The sequence below is a fragment of the Ictidomys tridecemlineatus genome, chromosome 6, assembly GCF_052094955.1.
Source record: "Ictidomys tridecemlineatus isolate mIctTri1 chromosome 6, mIctTri1.hap1, whole genome shotgun sequence".
In the NCBI taxonomy this organism is placed as follows: domain Eukaryota; kingdom Metazoa; phylum Chordata; class Mammalia; order Rodentia; family Sciuridae; genus Ictidomys; species Ictidomys tridecemlineatus.
Genome location: NC_135482.1, coordinates 174625410 through 174651945, shown reverse-complemented (window position 1 = coordinate 174651945; position 26536 = coordinate 174625410). Strand labels below are relative to the sequence as shown.

The 26536-nt window shown below is 38.3% G+C and overlaps 1 protein-coding gene and 1 long non-coding RNA gene across 5 annotated transcripts in view; one reads left to right on the top strand and one right to left on the bottom strand.

Annotated features, from left to right (window-relative positions):
• Nucleotides 1-23718, bottom strand: part of LOC120888489 (uncharacterized) — a 42091-nt gene extending 18373 nt beyond the window's left edge. The window contains exon 1 of one of the 2 annotated variants that reach the window (XR_005732160.2): nt 23252-23718. This is a non-coding gene — a long non-coding RNA (uncharacterized LOC120888489). Of the gene's footprint in view, nt 1-23095; nt 23222-23251 lie in introns of those variants that run through there. The other variant, XR_013423450.1, reaches the window with a different exon arrangement.
• Nucleotides 23691-26536, top strand: part of Uspl1 (ubiquitin specific peptidase like 1) — a 38272-nt gene continuing 35426 nt past the window's right edge. For all 3 annotated transcript variants that reach the window (XM_040281629.2, XM_021730244.3, XM_005317069.5), the window contains exon 1: nt 23691-23938. The gene's annotated coding sequence lies outside the window, so the exon portion shown is untranslated. The remainder of the gene's footprint in view (nt 23939-26536) is intronic.

The following is a 26536-nucleotide window of genomic DNA, read 5'->3' as shown; positions in this document are numbered from 1 at the left end:
ACTAGACTGATACAGAAAACACTTCCATGAATAAAAAGCAATGCTGAAACTTTAAATCCAATATAAAGAAAAGCATACAGATGATACTGTGGGAAGTTTTACAGTATTAATATTTCCTTTAATATCACAAAACCAAAATCTAGCTGGGCACAGTGCTGCACATCTGTAATCCCGGCTACTGAGAAGCTGAGACGGGAGGATCACAACTTCCAGGCCAGTCTGGGCAACTTAGTGAGACCCTGTCTCAAAATAAAAAAATATAAAAGGGCTCAGTGGTAAAGTGCCCCTGGGTTCAGTTTTCAGCATCACAGATTCAATTAATCAATCACAAACACACAGGTTGAAGATTGCCTGCTCACTCCATTCCTACCTGAGTAATTAATATGCAAATCTGCTCTGTTTGATCCCCACCTAAGGAAAAAAACTGTCCAGTGACTTGTCTCCAACCCTCTGCCCACTTCTCCCCTTTTCATGACAACAAAACCTCTCAAGATAGTTGTTTGCTTCCTTCTGATCCACTCACCTTCTGCCCACTCCAATCTGACGTCAGTTCTCAGTAGCTCTCCACTAAAGCTGCTTTTAGGAAGGCCATAAGTGACGTCTGTGTAGCCAAATCCGGTGGACATCTCCTGTCCTCATCTTACCCACTCTTACACAGAAGCATTAGCTAATAATGCCCTCTTTGAAACACTTTCCTCTCCACCTTTCCGATACTCAATTCTGCTATTTTCCTCCTTCCTCCTCCCAGTTCTTCTATTGGCTTCTATTTCTCTACTGACTCTATTTTTTTTTTTTTTTAATACTGGAGATTGAACTCTGGGGCACTTAACCAATAAGCCAGCCCTTTTTATTTTTTAATTTTGAAACGGGTTCTTGCTAAGTTGCTGGGGACCTTGCTAAGTTGCTGAGGCTGACCTCAAACTTGAGATCCTCCTGTCTCAGCCTCCAGAGTATCTGAGATTATAGGTATGCACTACCATGCTTGGCCTGACTTTAAATATTAGGAGTGTTAAGAAGGACTGAAGGGTTGGGGTTGTAGCTCAGTTTAGAGCACTTGCCTAGCATGTGTGAGGTACTGGTTTGATCCCCAGCATGACATAAAAATAAAAAAATAAAGGTATTGTGTCCATCTACAACAAATATATATATATATATATATATATATATTTTTTTTAAAGGACTTGGACTGGGGTTGTGGCTCAGTGGCAGAGCACTTGCCTCACATGTGAGGCACTGGGTTCAATCCTCAGCACCACATTAAAAAAACAAAGGCATTGTGTCCATATATAATTAAAAAAAATTTTAAAAAAGGACTAAAATCTAGTTCCTTTTTCTTCACTGTACTGATACTTAACAAAAATATGATCTCTACTTTGTTGAAACTAGGGCTTCCCTTTGTACCCAGTTATGATTCTTTATAAAATAATAAGCCAAATCAATATTGGTGTCAAAAATAATAATCTTATAACTTTATAAATACGGTATTCCCATCTTATGTTGCAATAAAAATTTTAGCTGGTCCATGGCTGGTGTGAATAATTACATCTCTGACTCTCTTTCAAGGAAATACAGGCGAGTCATTAAATTCTGGCCAATGACACATAGGCTATTACCCCCAAAAGACAGATCACATGCATAGTATTGTCTTTTTTTTCTATTCCTTTCTCTATCCTGATATCTCAAGTGCACATGCCACCAGCTTTAACCATGAGTTTGAGACCTACAACGGCCAAGCAACAAGATGCAAGTTTATTCTCTACCAATTTGGGATGTGATCCTGGTCTTGGATCATGAGCCAGTCTTGAGTGGTCAGAGCCACTGTATTTAGGTTTTCTGATACCCAGAACTGAATCTTTTTTATACAATTCATCACAACATCTACCTTCCATGCTCCATGGTGATAGATATCTTCCAATATGCATGTCACATAAGCCTAACTGCAACCTCGAGTGAATACACCTTCCCCATTTGACAAAGAAATAATCCCTCAGAAGAACATGAACAAGGTCATCCATCCCTAAGGGTAAAACCAATCAATGCCCACACTGTTCATCTACAGACACTAGACACAACTCTGGTCACCTTCTAGTTATCAATGATTCCAAAAGCAATACTGTAGGAAAACAGTTGATACCAAACTTCCATAATTCTGTCATTCACACCATACTGTTTAATACCTAATGCATTTGCTAATGCTATCCCCACAGTCTGTTCCTCAGCCTTTCCCAGCTGTAACACACCCCCCGAACAAGGATGGATGAAGTGTCCTTTCTGTGTACTCCTGGAGAACAACACATACCTCTAGTAATACTAAGGCAGTAGTTTTAGCCTAGTAATTAAAGGCAATAATTTTGGAGTGAAGAGACTTGATTTTGAAGTCTATTCTATCACTTAGGGGTTGACAGATTTTAGGGAAAGTTAAAATTTTCTAAATCTCAGCTTCTTTATAAAACAGGGATAATATCCTCAGATTTTGAGGATTAAATGAGATCATGAAAAATTTAGTATTTTCCTATAATACTGTATTTAATCTATGAATAGTAGCCATTATATGATGCAGTGGTTCAGTTAACTACAAATTGCACTACCCAAGTTAGAATTTTAAATATCCAGCTTTCTAAATTTCTTATCCATATGAGACTGGTAGGGTCCTTAAAATTTACACAAATTCACTAATAAGATTCTAGCAATTTATTAAGTAACAGATTCATATCTATCAGAATATTATTTGGAATACACGTAAATCTTTTATGTCTCCCAATATAGTTCATTACAGTGCTAAGCACTAAGGTATGAAGTTCATATACCACAGAACAGCCAAGAACTACTTATTCTTGTAGGGCTATTGCAATGTCAATTTTTACATCACTCTGTCATTATCAATGACAACTTGATAGGATTTTCTTTTATCTTGAAAAGGAGAGTCTGGAAAAATACTGAGAGATTTGTGAGGAATAAACTGATAATGAGGGACCTATTGACTGCCCAATTCAACACTTTTTCTAGAAGCTCAGTAAGGGATGGTAATTTCTCAAAATGATGAAAATGAGACAATAGAGGCTACTCTGCAAACCATGTAAAATAAGCCAATCAGTGGAGAACAGCATTTATGAGGTAACAAAAATCCTACTAAAGTTACCTTCATATGCTGTCATGTATATCTGACCCTCTACTCATCATAAATACTATTTAATGAACAGATATTCATTAAATATTTATCATGTGCTCAGCAATGGCAAATACAGAGAAAATACAGAGTAGTATGTTATTCTTACAGTAATAATATCAACACAAATTAGAGAACAGAAAATAAGAGGCCAGGTAATGTTAAAAACATCACACAGCAATATAGAAAGACAATGTATGATTACAAACACATTCAAAGATAATTGTGAAGAATAGAAAAGTTAGATTCTAAAAACTAATCAGGAAAAGTTTAAGGAAGAGAGGCAATCTGGGTTAGATATATATATATATATTTTCTGGTGCTGGGAATTGAGCACATGCTAGGTAAGTATTCCACTACTGAGTGGTACTCCCAGCCCCTGGGTTAGATCTTGAAGGACAGGTAGTTAGAATAGGTACAAGAAGGGGAAAGCAGTTGCCTATCAGGGATGTAACATAAAGACTAGGAGACAGGATTAGATACAGCACATTAGTGGGATAGTAAAAGAGTTATCTCTCTGTAGTATGAAAAATAATGGGAGGCTGTATGGCTAAAATATTTGACATTTAACACACAGCCAGGACATTAGAAGTCTTGAAGTAAGGCAACAAAAGGGTACACTGAGAATACAGGGAATAGATTTAAAAAAAAACAATTAGATAAGGGAGTATCATATTTGTAAAACTGGCATAGAAGATGGATTAAAACAGGGAGAACACAGATTCAGTGAAGATGGTAGAAGGCTGTATAGAATTGTAAGGGCTTGGATTAAGATGGTGGCAGCAAATATCCAAGAGCAAATGTCAAGTGGCTGATCATTTTGGCTATGAAGTACTCATATAAGAAAAATTTGGGGGGCCTGGGTTGTGGCTCAGTGGTAGACCACTTGCTTAGCATGTGTGAGGCACTGGGTTTGATTCCTGGCACCACATAAAAATAAAAACAAATAAAATAAAGGTATTAAAAGAAAAGAAGAAAATATTCTGGCCAGTTGTAGTGGCACACTCTGTAATGCTGAGGCTAGTCTTGAACTTGGTGATTGTCCTCTGTCAGCCTCACAAATTGCTGGGATCATAGGGTGCCGAGTCTACAATATAGAATTTAGAAAATTATTACATCATCTTTATTCTTATTTTGTGAATGACATGAGTATTATCAATCTTCCTGGGTAATACAATCTTTAAAAACATCTTCTATAAAATGCAGCCATACCCATTCATCTACATTATGTGAAAAATGAAAATTATATTTAGTGGTACTCTTATTAGAAATTATCTACCTTCAGCATATTAGTATTTTATTTCCAGGCTTAAGTTATAGTATTTCTGGCAGCTCATGTACATTGACATTTCTCAACAGAAATCAGATACACAAAGTGGCTGAGAAGGCATTAGTCTGGGGATGAAATGAATTGCCTGAGATCTTGTCATGGGGAGTCAAGCAATGCCTTGTCTTACAGACTTAAACACACTCTCCATCTTAAAATAATATTTACGAATTCATCCATGATACTGTTGGGAAAATGCATAAACAAACAGACATCATTGAAAATTCGGTGTTGTTATTTAAAGAAGTGAGTCCCTGGGGCAGATCATATAGTACAAAACTGCAACCATTCAAAAATTCAAGCATTAAAAGAAATAATCTATCTTATCTCTCAGCTTCTGAAAAGAATTTCTTGTACTATTCAATGTAGGTTAGTCATTCTTAATGCACCAGAATAGGTAAAAATGTTAAGCGCCTCATAGGAGCAACAGGGATTGCCCTCTTGGGGCAGAAAGGGGCTTTTAGGCAGCCCCCCTTTTGCACAGTTAGACTATCCCCAGAGGGAGCTCCTCCAGTCCTCTGAGGCACATGAACTTCTCTGATGATCTTTTAATACACAGTGGCATACAGAGTCTGTGTTATATTCTCCTTTGTATTCCCAGGGTCCACCCCAATGTCTGGCAGATAATAAGAATTTAATAATGTTTGTTGAATAAATTTAGTGGAAGTTGGAAGAAAATTTTTTGTTTCTTAAAGATACCATTGGTTTTCTAGGAAGCAGAATTCATGATGAAGTAAAATAAAACCACCTAAGATCCCTTCGGCACCAAGAGATTTCTTAATTTTTTATTTTTAATTAATTAATTTTGTTACTGGGGATTAAAACCAAGGGTGCTTTACCACTGAGCCATATATCCATCTCTTTATTTTTTTTATTTTCAGACAGTCTTTCTAGGTTGCTGAGGCTGGCCTCAAACTTGGCAATTATACAACTTCAACCTCCCAAGTCAACGGTACTGTGGGTATGTACCACCATGCTCAGCTCTTTATTTTTTAAAAATCTAGTTATTAAACCAACCATATACAGTAACTTGAAAGACTGAAAATGATCTTAAATATTTCCTACAGAAATTATTCTATGGCATGTTTTGGTTTTCCATTTTGATTTCTAATAACTCATATACTTTTTTTTTACCTAAATTTTGTTTTGAATTGATCTTTTGGACAGAATACTATTCTCACATTTTAGACAATTTAAAAGGAAATTTTGTAGATTGTATAATTTGAATCTAATCAGAAGGAAATATCAGCAATATGTGGAACATTCTGCTAAAAAGGGGGAGGCATGGTGTCTTTTTCTTCCCATAACAATGCCATAAAAGACACAGAAAAGCTATGGACATATTATAGGTTGAAAGAATCCAAAGATACACACATAATTGCATGATCTTAGACGGGATCCTGGACTAGGAAGGGGGGAAATGCCACAAGGGACATTATTGGATCAACTGACGAAACTGGATTACAAATAACAAAGGATCACTATTAAACTTCAAGTTGTTTATGTAATTCTTAGGAATTACATATGATGTACTGAAGATATGCATAAATGACTTTAAAATATTACATATGAGTACATATATTCAGGTACATCTGTATCTAGAGACACATATTCAGAGAGTGAGCAAGAGACGTCATGAGCATAAGTAATAAAGCAAATGAGACAAAATTTTAATGACAGGAGAATCTAGGTAAAATGTATATAGGTGTTGTATGTTTTTTTCTTTTTTACTTATCTGTGTTTGAACTTATTTTAAAATAAGGAACAAAAGCAAGCAGTCAGTTTTTCAAAGATTACCAGCTCCTTCCTTTTTTTTTTGTTCTATTATCTTTCCCATTTGTTTAGATCTTTGTTAAAATTTTGTCTCATATGATTAACTATTTTTGTACCACATATTTCAAATACTCTAGATTATTTTTAAGAAAGCTCTTTTAAAATACTGCCTTTATTTCTAAATAAAACAGAAGTAATTTTCACCTTTCCAAACAGAAGCAATAGGAGCAACCCAGGTTTAGCCTTGATAGAAGCCAATCACATTCAATTTAGGAAGTATTGATAAAGCACAACAATCACCTCTGTAAGGCTTACAAAAATGAATTAAACACGACCCTGTCTGCCCTTAAGTAGATAAAAATCTAGTGAAATATAGTAATAGTGGTCTGAAAAGAAAAAGGGGGCAGAATCGACAAAGATTATATTATCTATTGTTGCATATTTCTCCCAAACACAGTAGCTTAAAATAATAAACATTTATTATCCCATACAGTTCCTGTGGTCAGGACTCTAGGAGCAGTTTAAGCAGGTGGATCTGGCTTAGGGGCAGACAAGAAGTTGGCTGGGCCTATAGTCTCTGCATGCTGGGCAAAGTCTTCAAGATCTACTTCCAATGTGGCTCTTTCAGATACCAGGCAAGTTACTGCTCTTTTAGGGGGAGGAGGCCTCGGTTTCATAATGCATGACTTCCACAAGGCTGCTTGAGTATCCTCATGACATGGGAATTGACTTTCCGAGAGTGATCCAAGAGAGGGAAACGGAAGCCACAATGTTTTTTTTTTTTAATCACTTAGCCTCAAAATCACACACCATGTGTGTGTGATAAACACACTACTCCAGTAGTTACACAGTCATTGGGCATGAATTACAAGACGCAAGAATCATTGGGGCTGGGCTGGGATTGTGGCTCAGCGGTAGAACGCTCGCCTTGCACGGGCGGGACCCGGGTTCGATCCTCAGCACCACATAAAAATAAAGGTATTGTGTTGTGTCCATCTACACCTAAAAAATAAATAAATATTTTTAAAAAAGGATCATTGGGGGCTGGGTGTAGTGGCACTAGCCTTTAATCCCAACAACTCTGGAGGCTAAGACAAGAGGGTTGCAAATTCAAGGCCAACCTCAGCAGCTTGATGAGATCCTATCTCCAAAAATAAAAAAGATCTGGGGATGTAGTTCAATGGTAGAACACCCTTGCATTCTATCCCCAGGACCACACACACAAAATTTTAAACATTAAAAAATGCTGAGGGCCATCTATGTAGCTGGCTACCACAAAAGGCTACATAAAAGACAGAAGATATCAAGGGAGGGCAAATGAGGTGTTCTTAAACCCAAATGCTTGGTATACCAATGGTAGTGACTATTAGGTGATCTCTAGAGTATAACCTTTTAGATTTAGTCCCTCATACATAACCTAGCCAATAATTGTATGGTAGTATCCCTTTATCCACGGGAGGTACCTTCCAAGGCTCCCATAGATGCCTGATTCCACAGATAGTTTTGAATCTTGTATGTACTGTTTATTCCTATACACATATACCTATGATAAAGTTTAATTTATTATTAACTTGGCACAGTAAGAGATTAATAATAATAACTAAGAAATCTGAACAACTACACTGTAGTAAGTTATATGATCTCTCAAAATATCTTATTGTCTGTATTTGCTCTTCTTGTGATGGTGTGAGCTAATAACAATGCCTACATGCTGAGATGAAGCGAGGTGAATGGCATAGGCTGTGTAACAGTGTGAGATTGCTACTGACCTTTTGATGATGCATCATGAGGATCACTTAACCATGGAGGCTGAATGAGGGTAAATGAAACCAGGGAAAGCAAAACTGTGGATAAGGGGGAACCACCTTAACTGGAAATATGCCAACATGGCAATATTACTTTTGTAAACAAGCACACACTAGACTATCTAAAGAGATTTACAAAGCATGAATAACCTGTTTGGTCTATGCTATGCTGTGCATGGAAGCTTAGATTCTCTCTAGCCAACAGCAGACCTTGGTAAATTCCTTTTTGAACGTAACATATAAAGTCGATCTTAACCTCACATTCATGGATGATGCCAATACTTATGAATGTGAATTTAGAAATAGGTTCTTAGCAGGGGATACTAAGATGAGATCATTGAGGTAACCTAATCCCATGTGACTAGTATCCTTATAAAAAAGCAAAATTTGAATACAGACACATACACAGGAGGGACATTACATGAACATAAACACAGAGATTGGCATGATACTTCGATAAGTGAAGGAACGCTAAAGATTGCTAGCAAATCAACAGAAGCAGGAAGAGGCATGGAACAAATTTTCCCCCACAATTCTCAGAAGGAACCAAGCATGTCAACATGTTCTTTTGGACTTCAAGTATCGAGAACTATGAGATAATAAATTTTGTTGCTCAAGCTACTCAGCTTGTGGCACTTTGACACAGCAGCCCCAGCAAACTAATACAGAACAGATGATCTCTTAATGATAAGGTTTAGAATTGGATAATTCTATGAAACACTACAAATATTTGGGAAGATTTCTCATATTCACCTGTTTACAGTATAGCTTAGTCTTCCAACTGAAAACACAAACAGGTCGAGTGCAATGGCACATAGCTGTAATCCCAGCACATTGGGAGGCTAAGACAGGAGGAGTCCCAACTCCAGGCCAGTCTCAGCAACTTAGTGAATTCCTACGAAATTTAGTGAGAACCTAAGACCCTGTCTCAAAGATAAAAAGGGCTGGGCATGTAGCTTAGTGGTAGACCCACCTGTGTTAAATCCCTAACACCATTAAAAAAAAAAAAAAAAAAGAAGAAAACACAAATGGATTCTTTATAATTATAATGCAAAGGATTTCATACTTTTTCTGCAAAGGGTCAGATAAAAATATTTTAGGGTTTGTGGATTTATAAGGTCTTTGTCAAATATTCTTTTATAGTTCTTTAAAAATGTTAAAGCCATTCTCAACCAAGGGATGTATGAAAACAGGCCTCAGTCCACAGCCTGATGATCCACAACCTGATGATCCACAGCCTGAAGATCCCTTTTGTCAGGCTAACTAGCTCCCTTTCCCTTGGGCTCCTTTTCTTCAGCATTCCAAGCCCAAGAAACTATTTCAAATTCTTTTCACTGTTAGGTGGTACTTACACTAGCCCAGGCATGCTTCCAATGTCCTCAGAGTAGTACCTTCCTCAGAATTATCATCCCACAGTCCAGAAGTTAGAAACTTTTTCCACTTTTACTTTATTTACTCTTCATTAAGAAGGGAGCAAGCAAGCACACGCAACTTACGACATCAATGACTTACCCTCAAACACGCTAGGGCCCCGTGCTGCTCGTGGCCCATTCTAATAGACACATGTCTCCAAAGTACAATGTTTTCACATCACAAATGATTTACATCTAGAGATTTAAATAATTAAGAGTGCTCTTTCATAATCACCAGATACTGCAGACCCGACAATGGCAGGGCTAAGTACACAGAAACAGAGACTGAAAAGTTCTAAAATCATGTCAGACAGCTACCACTGTCATTTTTTCCTTCTTTTTCTGATTGGGCCACTGCTGTTTTCTCAATTAAAGCAGATTTTTAAAAATATTTACTTTTTAGTTTAGGTGGACACAATACCTTTATTTATTTATTTTTATGTGGTGCTGAGGATTGAACTCAGGATCCTGCACGTGCTAGGTGAGCCCTCTACCATTGAGGCACAACCCCAGCCCTAAAGCAGATGTTTTATACAAAGTGAATAACACAGTACCTACCAAAAAATAGTTGCTCAATGAATGTTAAAACATGTTCCCCTCTTTTCCAGTCCTAGAGATGAAAGCCAGGGCTTCACACATGCCAGGCAAGTGCTCTATCACTGAGCTACCACCTCAGCCCCCTACTTGTATTATTATTATGGGGATACTGGGGATTGAACTCAGGGGTGCCTGACCACTAAGCCACATCCCCAGCACCTATCATCTTTTGTTTTTCAGACAGTATCTTGCTAAATTGCTTAGAGCTTCACTACGTTGTTAAGGCTGATCTCAAAACTTGTGATCCTCCTGCCTCAGCCTCCCAAGTCACTGTGATTATAAGGCATGTGCCAACATGTCTAGCCCCTACTTGTATTTTTTTATGAAGCTACAAAACAACACAAACCAAGTGTGGTGGCACATGCCTATAATCCTAGCAACTCAGGAGGCTGAGTCAGGAGAATCGTGAGTTTAAAGCCAGCCTCAGCAACTTAGTGAGACCTTGTCTCAAGATAAAAAGGGTTGGGATGTGGCTCAGTGGTTAATCTCCCCTAGGTTCAATCCCCAGTACAAAGAAAAAAGAAACCCATACATTTTCCTGTTGCTTAGGAAAAATGATGAAAGCTTATTAAAAATAAGGAAAGGAAGGTAAAAGAGCCAGCAATAAGAATGACAGGGTGGATAGGAGGGTAGAGTGAAGAAGAAAAGAGGAAACATTTTATGGCCTTGGTGGTAAAATAAAGGATGAGAAGGCTCTTCTAATTGGTTCTATTTCAAATGCCCTGTTGTATAACTTAATTTGACTATATTATGAGAACAAACAAGCTTCTATAATTCATTCTCAGTTTGCTTTTTTATAATGAAAAATTTTGGTCTTGAAAAAAATAACAATATTAAACATCATGTGTAAAGTGGATGCTGGCCTCTGTATCGGTTTGCTAGGGCTGCACTAACAAAATACCTACAACAACAGATTTTTTTCTTCACAATTCTTGAGGCTATTAGTCTCAAGGTCTAAGTCTGATATCTGGTTTGATTTCTTCTGAGGCCTCTCTCCTCAGCTTGCAGATGGTTGCCCCTCTGCCTGTTTTGGGTGTCTCACTCTGTATCCAAATTTCTTTTTTTTGTAGGGATACTAGTAGTATTGGAAAAGAGCCCACCCTAAATACCTCACTTTAACAATCTCTTTAAAGCCCTATTACCAAACACAGTCACATTCCAGGTACAGAGAATTATGGCTTCAACATATGAACTTTTTTTTGAGGGGGGCAATTCAGCTCATAACAGGCCCAAATCTTAATGTGTCAGCACTGCAGTTGGATTTATAGCAGGGTAACTGCATTTATGCTAATCTAAATGTCACACATCCAAATGAAATAATGTAGCATGATGATCTGAATTTATTAAAAGGCATCTCTCTTTTTTCTCTACAGAAACCCAAATCTATAAATTATACACAAAATGTGGTATGACTTGATAACTTGCCAGAGCAGGCCCATGGTGGCAGTCAGACCACAAGGAGCACCACTGAAAGATCCCTTTCCTAATCACAGCTTCCTCATTGGCTTGCCACAAAACCTAAAATTCTTTAGTTCTATTCCTTCTTTGGTACTTTATTTCCTCTGAAAATATAAGTAAATCACTGCAAGAGTAATATATTAAGAGATCATCAGCCACTAACACCTTAGGGTAGAACAGCTCAGATCACAGTCTTAAAATAACCAATTCTGTCAGAATGAAATTTTCTTTATAACTGCTCAGCTATTGGAATGTTAATCACTGTCTCCTTTAATAACAGTCTGGTCTAGGTCACTTAGGTTTTGTTTAAGAAAATGAGACAAGTAACATATATGAAAAACATTTTCCCATCTTATAAAAGGAACCTGAGAAGGGTAAAAAGAAGGTGTTGATATTAACATTTTTGAGTACCTGCTAGGTATCCAGCATTTAGCTAGGCATTTCAGAAATCATTTCATTCAATCCTAAAAATAATTCTGTGGAGTGGTATAAACTTCCACTTTACAGATGAGGAAATAACTTAGATAAATCAACATACCAGAGCTTGTTGATAGGAAAGGAGTGCCTGAAAGTATCTGGCTCGGTGTCTGTCAGTGGACAAACTGATAATAAAGTCCCAAATTTTTATAGCATTGTTGTGAAATTTAAAGGAGTGAATGTGCAATCTTAAGTGTGGTAGAATGCAATAGGACTGACGTGTGGCGTCTGAGACTCGGCCTTAACAGGCCTCGCAGTCTTTCCTTTTGCCCTATTAGAACTCTGTGCTGCCATGTTAAAGCCCTCTGGGGAGACTGTGAGTGAAGAGAACGCCAGCAAAGAGGGAGAAGGAGCTGGCTGACACCCTGTACCACAGCCTCAGACATGTCATTGAAGCCACCTTAAGACTCTGTGGCCCTAGGCCAGCTGCCAACTGATTACAGCTGTGTGAGCAGGCCAAACTGAGACCAGGAGAAAAACTAGCCAATGACCTACAGGATCAAGAAAGTATACAAATGAGATGAAAAAAACTTCATAGTCCTCTTTTTACAGTTTTCCTCCAAAGATCTCCAAATTTGAAAAACTAAGTTTTCTGAAGCATAAAAATTAAAATCACCTTAGAACTTGTAAGAGTAGTGCAGTCCGTCAGCTTCATTTGTCTGATGTAATCACCACCTTGTTAATCCCTGAAGAAGAGCAATTATTTATCTTAAACCAGACTAAAGTAATGGGAAGAGTCCCAAGTACAGATGACCAAATGACCCACCTTCATTTGTTTTAGAGAAACACAGTCAGTAGTCTCCCATCTTGCTTCTCGTTTTCCCTATTCTTCTCTGTGGCATGGGTTTAGGGAGTTTTTCTCCTCTACCACACTCAACTTCAAGGCTTTTCTTGCAATTCTGATATGCAAATGTTCTCTCATTTCTGCTTATTTCCCAATTATTCTTAAATCTGTACTTACCATCCAGATGTATACCTTGGGATCAAGTCCTATCTCTCTAACCACTTGACAGAAGGCTCCCCTCCTTGAGGTATTGCAAAATTAGTTCAAAATCAAACCTCTCATTTGCTCCACTCCTCCTCTGCTTTAACAGGTTCCAGACTACGACTTACTTAAGCATCATTTCTTCTGGGAGACCTTTACAGAATTTCTGAAGGTAGGTTAGGTGCTAAGCCTTTTTTTGACATTCTGATGGCATTATGTGCCCTTTAAGTAACTTGTCACTAAATACACATTATAATCCTTAGTTCCCACTTTACCATTCACTCAACAAACATAACATGTAAATGGTGACAGATGATGCAATGGAGAAAAATAAAGCAGGGGAATGGGATGCATCCACTTAACGAAAGGGGTACCCTTTCTAATTTGCACACACCCAAAAAGCCGTTCTTCGATTGAGTGGGGGAACAAGTGTGTGTGTGTGTGTGTGTGTGTGTGTGAGAGAGAGAGAGAGAGAAAGAGAGGATAGAGAAGGGATCTGTAGGCTACTAGACTGATCTAATGAGTTAGTAAGACACAGGAAGATTTTAAACAGAAATGTTTTAAATGACATACTGGTTGCTAGATGGAAAATAAAGAGAAGGGAGACAAGAAAAAAGCAGGGAAAACAAGGATATTACTATAACTCAGTGGTCCTCAATTGGGGGCAATTTTGCCTCACAGACAACATTTTGGCAATGGCTAGTTGACATTTTTGGCTGTCACAACTGTAGGTATGGGTGACTACATGCACCTAGTGGGTGAAGGCAAAGAATGCACTAAACATCGTGCAGGGCACACAGCACAGGAAAGCCTGTTCCCCAGCATTACTGATCCCAAATGTCAATAGTGCCTAAATTGGGAAACTCTGCTATAACCTGTGACGGGATGTGGCTTGAATTAAGATAATAGTGTGACAACTGCAGAACTGCTTAGCTTATGGGTATATTTTAAAAGTAGGGCTGACTACATTTGCTGAGGGATGGAGTGTGAGGTATAAGGGAAAAAGAGGAATTGGAGCTGACCTAAAGATTTGTTGCCTGAGTAATTAGAATGAAGTTCAACACATGAGATGAGGAATAACGTGGGAATAGCAGGCAGAAAGAAGGTGCTTTGTGGAAAAGCAGATGAGATTGATGGGACTCAAGTGTTCTGTTTTGGACACACTGAATTTGAAGTGCATACTTGTCATCAAGAGAGTTTGTCAGGTAGGCAGATGGACACAGTCCCAAGATCGGGGAGAGGCTGATGCTGGAGATATTAACTTGGAAGTTTTAGCAGCCATACAGTGTTTAAAGCTATAAGACAAAATTATTTAGGGAACAAATGGAAACCGAGAAGCCATCTTGGCCCTAGGCATGCCACTGTTCAAAGAGGAGATACTAAGGGGAAGCCAAGAAGTAGGAGAACTTAGAGTACATGAGAGTGATGAATGGTACCAAGTGCTGCTCTGAGGTCAGGGAAAACGGAGACTAAAAAATGACCACCAGAGCTGGCTGCATGACAGTCAATGCTGATGTGGAAATGAGCACTCGCTGGGGAGATAGGAGTGAAGGCCTAACTGGCCTGGATTCACACGAGAATGGAGGGGAAGACAGAGACAACAGCTCTAAACAGTGATTCACTTTTTTGGGGGTGGGCCTGGGGCTTTAACACAGAGGCACTCTACCACTGAGACATATCCCCCAGCCCTTTCTAATTTTTACTTTTGAGATAGGGTCTTGCTACAATGCTGCGGTGGGCCTTGAACTCTCGATCTTCCTGCCTCAACCCTCCGAGTTGCTGGGATGACAGGCGTGTACCACCATACCTGGATAACAATGATCCACTTTTTTTGAGACCTTTTCCTACATTTAAAACTGTGAAAAGAGGATTCATTTCTTTTTCTCCCAATTTTTCATCTTATATATTTGAACATACAGAAAAATTAAAAGAACAGTTTGACAACTATCCTTACCATATACTGACCACAGACCCGACATTTAACAGTGTATCATATTTGTTTTACCTATGTGTGCTTGGGTATGTGTTTAAACTATTTGAAGATAACTTCATCTCTAAATAAACTTCAAGTATGTCTCCTGTGTCCATTCATCTACATAAAGCCATCATTAGCACACCTAGGAAAAATTTTTTTTTTTTAAAGAGAGAGTGAGAGAGAGAAGGGGACAGAGAGAGAGAGAGAGAATTTTAACATTTATTTATTTTTTCTTAGTTCTGGGCTGACACAACATCTTCGTTTGTATGTGGTGCTGAGGATCGAACCTGGGCCGCACGCATGCTAGTCGAGCCCGCTACCGCTTGAGCCACATCCCCAGCCCCACCTAGGAAAATTAAAAACATGTTCTCCATTATATTCTACAGCTGGGCATCATATCCAAATTCTCCCAGCATATATTCTACAATCCAGGATCCACAAAGTCCATGCACTGCGTTTGTCTGTCATGTTTCTTTGGTCTCTTAATGCTACTGATTTGCTGAAAAGACGCCATCTACAGAAAGGATTTGACTGACTGATTCTTGTCATGCCATTTAACTTGTTCTATTCTGAGAGTTTTTGAGGGTAATAAATATATTTGCTATGTCTGGCATGATATTCTGAAATTACTATTTCCCAACTTCTCTATAATCTCTCTGCCCTTTATTTTCAGGAAATCCTCAATTTATTCCAAAAGTTTTTTTTTATTATTATTTAATCTCCACCTATTAGCTCTGAAGACTCAACTGAGTATCCAGGTTTTATATACTCCATATTCAGAAAAAATGTACTAACACCCCTCATCTACAATAAGAATTCAGAGGAGAGCTCATTTTAAAGCTAATCAGTAATTAAGGCAAACATCATTTTATTGATTAATCATGACAAATTATATTTAGAAAGTAAAATGAATTTCCTAAAATTTCTTTCCTGATCAGTAAAATAGTGCCTCCTAATATTTGAGGGTGAAAGTTGCTGTCAACTACACCTGCATGACTGGAAATTATGACATCCAAACGAGTTCCAAGTCTGTGCCGCCACACTGTGTGTGCTCTTCCACATGGGGAACGGATACCTGAGAAAACCTATCATGCTAATAGCTGGGCTTCTGTTACTGGTCTTACGTATAAATTCTTCAAGCAACTTAAAAAGCAAAGAAATCCAACAATGCTTACAGTTGGAGTCCCAAAGAACATTTAGACATTATCAGTTTATCTTAAGACACCTTCTGCCTTAATCTTCATATTATTATCTGTTCCACTGTTGAAAAGCTATAAAATGGAAGGCAAATGAATTATATACTTTTAATTCAAATGAATATTTCAAGTTCCCTCTAACACTGCAATTATTATTTTTTGTTATCTTATGAAACCTAATATTATTTAGCATATTATATTTGTGATCATTTTTTTTCTTTTTCTTTTTGGTACTGGGGATTGACCTGAGTGGTGTGTAACCACTGAGCCATAACCCCATCCCTTTTTATTTTTGAGACAGGGTCTCACTAAGTTGCTGAGGCTGGTCCAAACTTGCTATCCTCCTGCCTCAGACTCCTGAGTTGCTGGGATGACAGACATGCACCACTATGTCCAGCTAAAGGAAGGCATTTCTTTTCAAACTCTAAACTGAGTATTTCCTGCCTGCATGAAATGTGCAGTAAATTTGGGATACAAAGAAAAGACCCTGAGAGGTTATTTAAGAATTACATAATAAATGTAAACTATAATGGGCACGTGACTATTAACAAATAGGTGAGCAATTGTGATTATTAGTAGGAGAAAATTTGATGAAGAAAAATACAGATGATCAATCCCCATTCTATGTTCATGGAATCATGAATGGGACCCACACAATTACAGTTTTAACAAGTTCCCAATGTACTGCCATCCGTATCTATCTAGGAACCCAGGCATATAGGGCAAGTACAACTTTGGAAGGAGAGGCTGCTAAGAACTAGCAACTGAAACGTTACAGTGAACTTTGAAGGACAGGCAAAGTTTAGAGGAGGAGAAACCAACATTTGTTGTGAGGGCTTATTAACTGCCAGACACTGCTGTACATATTACCTCATTTAAGAGAATTTCATTCATATATGGAAAACTGAGCTCAAAAGAGGATAAATAATTAGCCTGAAGTTACAAAACTAGTTAAATAACAAAAGTGGGACTAGTAGATATTTTCATTTTATAGATGAAACTGAGCCTCAGGGAAGTTAATGTCTGGAGAAACAAATTCAACAGTGGCAGCACCAGAATTAATAAGTGGCCAAGTTGAAATCAGATCTCTGAATCTATAACCTGTACTTTTTTTGGCATGGTTTTTAAAGAGTAGATGGAGGTCTATATTGCTTAGGAAAACATAGAAAAAAGCAAAAGTAAAATTAAACAAGAAATCAGATTAGATCACAAAAACTCAGTCTACATTTTTACTTATTATGTGATTAGAGAATCATATATTAAATACCATCAGTGGTTTTGCTCTTTAAAATATATGAGTCTATTCTTACCATTCCATAGTTGTATTAGTTTACAAATTATTAGCCCCCAAATAACAGTAAGAATACAATCAATCCAATCATTAGACTGCACTTAGCTACTATTTGGGAACTGCCAACCTAGTCAAACTGATTTTACGGTTAGCCTCAATTTAGAAGTATAAAGTTTAAGGCTGGAGTTTTTTATTTATTGGTGGTACTGGGAATTCAATCTAGGGCCTTGCACATACTAAGCAAGCACTCCAGCACTGGGCTACATCCCCACATCTCAGCCCTTATTAATATTTTTGTGGTACTGGGGATTGAACACATGGGTGCTCTACTACTGAGTTATATCCCCAGCCCTTTTGATTCTGATACAGGGTCTTGCTAAACTGCCAAATCATTATCAAACTTTTGATACTCTTGCCTCAGCTTCCTAAGTAGCCGGGGAACTCGGGCATGTGCTAGTGTGCCCAGCTAAGATCAGGGGCCTCTATAACTGAGATTTTAAAAGAACATATGCTTTGTGGTCAATATTAATATTTCAAGAACTTTTTTAAAAAAGTGAAGTTAAACATTCATTCACCTCTCTTCTCTATTTATGGGTCAGTTCCATTTTCAATGGGTCAAGACCAAAGTAAAAATTCAACTAATTGAGGTTCTGCCTAAAATTAATTTTTTCTCCATTGCTCCTATAGAATATTGCTTTGCAACTCTAGTAATTAAAATTTCATTCTGCTTTTGTGACAGGACAGTCACCTGTTTACATGTTTCTACCTCTCTAGAGATAAGGACCATGCATTATTCACCTTGATTCTCCCTATATTTAGTACAGTGCCTTGCATATTTAAGGGATGCTTGTTGACAAATTTAATGTTTTTCTCAATGACATATACACTGAAACTAATACATACAAAAATATAGGGGAAATATACTATTGAAAATATTCCATCTTAAGTGGCCAGGGCTGTAGTTCATTTTTAAGAGTGCTTGTTTAACATGCACAAGCTCTGGGTTCAATCCCCAACACCACCCCCCAAAAAAGAAAACAAAAAACAAAACAAAACAAAAAAACCTGGACAATATTCCATTTTAGAAGTCTACCATTTTAATTGGAAATTGGAAGTTACCAAGATCATTCAAGTCCATACTATGTATGTACTGGGCACCATATGAACAAAACAGATGTAGTCCAAGTTCTCACAGAACCTAATACAGAGAAAGTAAATATATATATGAATTTATTACACATTCATTCCATGAGGAAAACAGCAGTAAGAGGTAATAAAAAATTAGTGTGGGTGTAAAGGACAGAGGGCTTCTGTAACAGGGTGGACAACTTGATATAAGACACTGAAGCTGAGATCAAAAGCTTGAGAAGAGCAAGTTCTACGAAGTCAAGGAATAGCATTGCCATGTGATGCAATGCCATTACTACAGCACATCTTCCAACCTTCTACTTTTTTTTTCGATTATTTTGCTATTGTTTCTATTATCACTCTCTTCTGGTTATGTTTTTGTTTGTTTGTTTGTTTTTATTTTCTTGGTGATTTCTTGTTTTAAATTTCCTGGCTAAATTAAATGATGGCATGAACTCTGGGGAATTTCAGACTACCCATTTCCAAATAATCCTAAATTCCTTTCAGTCCTTATGACTGATAAATTCATTTTGAATTGACAACTATGTTTCAATTAGGAATGCTTCTCTATATAAGCTTAATTTTTTGATTGGGAGGCCTCCTGATTGCTAATCAGCATGTTGTGTGATTACTTCAAAAAGTACTTATAGAATGTCATTTTGTTGCTAGAAAAATGTACTGCTGCTTTCTGAACTCTAGGTTAGTCTAAGGTCTAAGAAGAGAAAAATGTACCTAAAGCAGTCCCTAACCACTGAGCATTCTCAGATCAGGTCTACGGCTGAAGCTACCCACTTAATTACGAAGGTGGATGATATGTTGGAATAGTCTGAGATTAGAAATAAAATGTACTCTATATGTGTAATAAGAACCATAATGCATTCCACTGTTGTGTATTAAAAAAAATCAATAAAACTAAAAAAAAAAACTGAAAAAAAAAGAAAGAAAGAAATTAGAAGGTTTGGGTGTTAGTCCCAGGTCTGTCACTGTGTTGGGTAAATTTGAGTAAACTATTTACTTCTTTTAGGTGTTTTCTTATTGGTAAAATGACAATGCACAGCAGTTGCATCATAGACAAATTTAACTACATGTTTAACCAAATGTATAAGAAAAAATAAGTTTAAATAGCATATGCTTTGGAATAAGCATTGGTTTGGAAGCACAGAAGTCAGTCTGTTTTCATATGTTTCTTGTTGAAAATCTTGCTGTGCTGAATGATTTTAATGTTTAAAGATTTGTGTTTGTCCCTGAACACAAACCACCTATTCCTCTAGAGATTAAATGTAGAAGCAGTCCTTCAGGTTATGTGACTTCATATATCTAGTCTTACTTCAGGTTATTTATTTATTTATTTTTGTGGTGCTGGGGGATCAAACCCAAGGTCTTGTGCTTACTTTAGAACTAAACAGGACATTGACTCCATTATCCCACTACAACATAGGGGATGCATCCGTGCCACTATTAAGGGCACAGATATATTCACATAGGTAGAAAAAGGTGAATATACAATGTAATTCATTGCACAATACTTTTTAATAAAGATTAAAAAAAACCATTCAATATCCAAAAGGGGAGAGGACTGATGAAATAATGAAGAAGCTTAATGGAATATTATGCAGTCATAAAAACAACAAACTGCTTGCTAAGTAATAGAGAACAATAAATAAGATATGTGAACAAAGGTATTTCAGCATGCATTGTATATATCACTTATATCAAAAGAGGGGTAAATTAACACCAATAGTACTTATTTGCTTGTATATGCATAATTAAAAAAATATAAGAAACTGTTAGCCTTTGTTGCTTCCTAGGCAGGGAACTGGGTAACTGAGGAACAGGTGTGGTAGGAAGACTTTTCACTGCATACACTTTTGAATTTTGAACCATACAAATATACTACCAACCCAAAACAACACAACAAATTTAGAGTAATAAGATAGCACTTTATGGTGAAATGGGATCATGTCCCGAGTGGGAAACACTTTTTAAAAAGTAAATATCTGCAGGTATAATGGTGGAACTATAAAAGACCTTTCTAAGATGTCCATCTATTTCAGACTTCTCATTTTATAATCTGTAAACCAAGGCCTTCAGAATTAAGTGACCTGTGTAAGGTCACATAGATACTCTGGAATAGAAATCAGATATTCCAAAATATGTTGTAAGACTCTTTATCATACTGTCTTCATTTTGTGTGGGCAAAAAGTAAATTTGGGCTACATTATAAGTTGTCAGGTTTTATCTAAATTTTACAATTTAAAGTATAAAACAACCTTAAATCCTGGGATTAATAATTTCTCGTTTAGATCACTAAATGGCTGCACTTACTTTCTTTACAATTGCACTTATAGAGCAGAATAAATAAATGCATGTTCCCTTCTAACAAATCAAATCACTGAGGACAAATACTAAAATGTCTCAAGTTTTTTTTTTTAATTTTTTTTTAGTTATAATTGGGCACTATACCTTTATTTTATTTGTTTATTTTTATGTGGTGCTGAGGATCAAACCCAGCGTCTCACAAGCAAGATTCCAAGTTCAAGGCTAACCTCAGAGACTTAGCAAAATCCTGTCTCAAAAATAAAAAGGGCTGGAGATGTAGCTCAAGGGTAAAGAGGCCTGGGTGCAAAATTCCCAGAACTGGGGGTGGGGTGGGGGTATACAAAAACAATTTCTTGGAATTAAAAATGTTGCAAGGTACACAAATCATTATTTAACACTCCATAAAACAGTGACTGAGAACAGAACCCCACAATCAAAATTACTAATATTGTTTTAGAAAAACAAATGGAATAAAAACTTTATGTAATTCTCATTAATGCAGGCTGTATTTTGTGATGAATTGTGTCTCTAAACTTCAAAAGCTTTTGATTTTCCAAGCTTCCTGAATATTAGATTTACATAAGGGATTAGACACTGAACTTGCAGGGTGCTGCTAAGAAGTATGAATACTTGTCTCTGTCTTTTGGATGAAGCCACACAAGGAATCACAGCAGGCAGCTTTTATATTCCAGATCTGAGATAAAAAGTTTATTGGTTAAAGAGCCAATCTATTAAGAATTGACATCATGTGAGAAAATGAAGCGCAAAAAAAAAAAAAAAAAGGAGATCCTAATTGTATGGCATTGTACTACTATAGTCGTTCACTATATTAGTAAATAATAAAAACAAGTTTCCATGTATTAAACGTGAGATTATAAATGGAAATAAAGAAGTGTAATTTGTGTTCCATGCTGCTGACAAGGGAGTGAAGGCAATAGCTTGAAGCCACTGGAAGGTAACTGCACTCTGCCACTGGAGTACTCAGAGCATTCCAAATACACTGGTTAAGGAATAAGTAGAAATACAAACAATTTTATCAATTGGGACCATTGCTCTCTAACATAAATGTAAGTGGAGTTTTCTAGACAAATTCTTCTAATCGCCTATATCTGAATCCTCTCCTTTAAGACTTTCCTAACTTTCTACAAGGAGAAAGGCTCTGGAGTCATTACACAACCAAAACAACTGAAAGCCCCATCCATCTCCATTTTATTATTCCTGTCATTATTAACATCTTTCCTGGCCAAAAAAATAAATAAAATAAAATAAAAATAAAAATTGCACTCAAAGAATAAAAATCAACTTTGTAAACGTTTACTTTTTGACATAACTTAGTCAATGATGTTGGTTTGCAATCTCAAATTTTTTACTACATTTGCATTTGGTTTTATTCAATTTGAATTAACATTCAGCAAGTGTTTATTACTGTATTTCTTTCTAAAAATGGATATGGCACTGGAGAGCAAGAAAAAAGCTATTATTTCAGGAGGAAATATTACTTTTCCAAATTTTCATAAATTCAAAATAATGAATTTTTTTATTATTAGATTTTACAACGAATGCACAGTACATTAATAATCTAGTACAACTACCAAAAAAAAAGTAGTAAATAAAACCTAACCAGCCTATTTTCACCTGGAGGAAAAAAAACCAACAATTCTTTGTTGGATTTCTTGGCTATTGACATTCAGAAGTATCACAAACTAAAATCTCTTTTAGTCACTAATTTCCTCGTACACGGGACTTGTTTCCTTCCTATCACCCTATCAAAGGCATCAGCATTATTCCAGAATATCATCATTTCGTTTGAGCACTTGAAAGAAACCCACAGTCCAAAAAGCCAAAATGCCCAACACGGTGACGAGGTAAAGAGATAGTCAGTAAACTACAAACTGTTATCCTAGGACCCAGAAACAATCATCCCCAAAGTACTTCTGAATAGGCTGCCCTGAGATTTAGAATACAGACTCCAGACACAGCAGACGCGGTCACCACGTCCCGTGCACCACATGACCTCCCTACGAAAGCAGCCTCGCAACTTATCAACTCAATGAGAACTCCCCCTTCCTCTGAAGTGAAAACAAGGCAGGGCAGCTGAAACCAGTGCAGCAGGGACGGGTCGGCTGCTCAGGAGTCACAACGGGTCATGGAGAGCCACGTCCCTGGGCTTTCGCTACTCCCCTTACCGTTAGAAGATCTGGGAGGGAGGAAAGGAGGAGAAACACCCCAGAATCCTGGTGGAAAAGCCCCTGGCCTCGAAGGTGGGGTTTAGGGAGAAGGGAGGGGCAGCTCCGTGTGTGGTGACCCTTTGTGAACAGGCACTGTGGCAGCTCGGCTCTCACCGAGGCTTAGCGAGCCGACTAGGGGTGCCCGGCGTAGCCCCGTCGTGGCGACCGTGGCACCAAGGAGACGCGCCAGCCGAGAGCCTCCATGGCGGTCCTCCCCTCTGCTGCGCCACCCCCCAGGGTCACTCGGGGGCCCCCGGGGTGGCCAGCCCCGGCTCGCGCGGCCCTGGCAGGGCGCAAAGAGACGCACGGTTCTCTCTTTCCTCAGCAGCGTAATCCCTCCGCTGCGGGCCGCGCACTAGTTTTAATCACGCCCCACCCCCTGGCCGTCGGCGTCACCTCCGCCACTCTAGTGCTTTCCAGCAGCTTCCAGAAACATCACCTCCCCAAACCCAGCCACTCACACTCGGCGAGCTTGGAAGCCACCCGCCCCGCCCCTCCTCGTCAGTTTTAGCCGCAGTTAAAACTGCGGCTGCGGTTACAGGGCGGACAGCCACGCCTCTGCGGAGCCCTTCCGGAAGTGTTCCCATCTTCGCCTTCCCCGCGACGCCGACGTCCTTTCAAGCCCCGCGTGCAGCAGGAAGGGGGACTTTTTTCTGCCGCGGACTCAAACCGGAAGTTGCCTTCCTAGCAGAGATGCCGGTGGGGGAGGAGTAGTCCGGAGGGAACGTGGGTTGAACGTAACAACTAGGTGGTGTGGAGTTCGGACCGATCCGGTACGAAGAGGGGGAGTTCCAATTGCAGGTAAGGGAGAAGAGGGAGTAGTTTCTTTCAGGCTTTCGAAATAAGGAAAAAGGAACACCTGAGATGCCCTATGGGATAGTGGGCACGCTGAAAGGATGGGCAGGGACGAGGTTCAGGTGGGAAAGGTTGATGGCTAAGGTATAAGAGTTGGAGTTAAGAGATTTATTTGGTCACAGAGAGTTAAACGCTGAAGAGAAACCAGAGTTTGTTTCCGTCTCCCGGAAGCTTTGGAGATGGGCAGGGTTAACGGAACGCGGCGTCTCTGGGGTTTCCAGGGCTGGGGTTTGAAACTCTCGTGTCTCTGTCCAGTCCGTCTCCGTTTCAGGACACCTGGGGTTTGGTACCAGGGTGGCCGTTAAAAGCTGATCCCGTTCCTCGCCTTTAAGTCTCTGGTGGCCTTGCCTTTGAGAGTTCACGTGCTGAGCCCACTTGGTCCCAAGGGCAAGTTCAAATGGGTGCAAGCTCCTTTGAGCACAGTTTCTCTGGGTTTTATCATTTCTCACGTAGCACTGTGAATTAAGTTTAATTGGGTGCTTTTTGCCATCCCCATGGTCAGCTTCACTAACAAATTCATTGCGCTGTAACTGGGTGCATACTGAGGACCTTTGGAGCATCGGTGGCTTACAGAAGTATTGAAAAGGGATGTATGAAGAAAGGGGCCAAGAGTGAAGTGGAGGGAGACCCTAAAGCTAGGTTGGTTTCGCCATGCAATGAGGTCATAGTACTTAGTATCTTTAGGTCATTCTGAGGTGTTCGGATGGACTTTCCTATAATCAGGCTGCAGTAAGTAGGCGATTTTTAAGCTGAGCAGTGCCAAACTCAGACTTGTTTTATAGGAGCATCACTTTGACAGAGATGGGTGGAGTAAGATTGGAATAGAGAGGTAAGAATTTGAAACATTTCCAAAGAACTGTCCACAGACTTTGGTGACTTTTACTACATGAAGAAAAGAAAAACAAAAGCAGAGAACGATTCACACTTTCTAGTCTATATTTAGGAGACTGGAGATGGCAAAATTTGGTTGAGATTGGGGAGGAGGAATATGTTATTTCTGAATAGAAGACAGTGAAGGGACATTTTAGTTGTGATTAGCCACTCTTGGATTGCATATAAGAATAAATTGTATTTGAAAGAAGACTTGAAGAACCTATCTCTGGTATTATTGGGGGGGGATATTTTGAATATTCATTATTTCTTTCCACAACTTACCAGCTGTTCCCATTGAAATGTTGGGTGGTAGTGTCAGAAGATTTGAAGGCTCCTTGTGTTTTGTGTCTGTAATTGAGAGAGAGAACAATCTGAAATGGTTTCCTAGATCCCTCAGGCAGATGGAGATTTTCATTTAAAAAAAAATATTGAAGATACTTAGCCTATCAGTATCTCTTGAGAATGCTGCAGAATGATAGAAAGTACACTGCACAGTTTCTGCATGGTTAAGTGTAAAGTTAGGACCTGAGCTGTGGCTCAGTGGTAAAGCATTTGCCTGGCATGTGTGAGGCCCTGGATTCGATTTCTAGCACCACCAAAAATAAATAAATAAATAAATACAATTAGGAAATTAGGACTAGGAGTAGTTATAAATTTGTTATGTGTCAAGTGTTAAGCATTTGACATGCATTATTTCATTTAATCCTTAGAATGATACAGTTTAACAAGTTTCTGGCTCAGATCAGCAGGTGCAAAACTGGTGCTAATAGTCACTCTGGACAGTACAAGTTTGACTCTTTTTTTTTTTTTTTTTTTTAAGAGAGGAGAGAGAGAGAGAGAGAGAATTTTTAATATTTATTTTTTAGTTCTCGGCGGACACAACATCTTTGTTGGTATGTGGTGCTGAGGATCAAACCCGGGCCACATGCATGCCAGGCAAGTGCGCAGCCACATCCCCAGCCCAAGTTTGACTCTTTCCTATATCCTATAATTCTTTTTTTTCCCCCCAGTTGTTGGTGGACATAATACCTTTATCTATCTATTTATTTATTTATTTTTAAGAGAGAGAGAATTTTAATATTTATTTTTTTAGGTTTTTGGCAGACACAACATCTTTGTATGTGGTGCTGAGGATCGAACCCCGGCTGCATGCATGCCAGGCGAGCATGCTACCGCTTGAATCACATCCCCAGCCCTATTTATTTATTTTTAATGTAGTGCTGAGGATTGAACACAGTGCCTCACACATGATAGGTAGGCACTTTACCACTAAGCTACAACCCCAGCCCCTGAATTCCTTTTTTCTTTTTTAAATATTTATTTGTTAGATGTAGTTGGACACAATACCTTTATTTTATTTATTTATTTACTTATGTATGTATTTTAATGTGGTGCTGAGGATCAAATCCAGGGCCTCGCATGTGCTAGGTGAGCACTCTACCACTCAGCCACCACCCCAGCCCCCTGAAATTCTTTTTTGTAAGTAGATTATAACTAGCCAGAGACCATAAGTTGGTGTTGTCCATAAAGAGCCTGAAAATAACAAGCATCCACCTTGTAGTAACTTTCATGGCAGTACTTCTCTTTTTTTTTAAATATTTATTTTTTACTTATAGGTGGACACAATGTCTTTATTCTATTTTCATGTGGTGCTGAGGATCGAACCCAGGG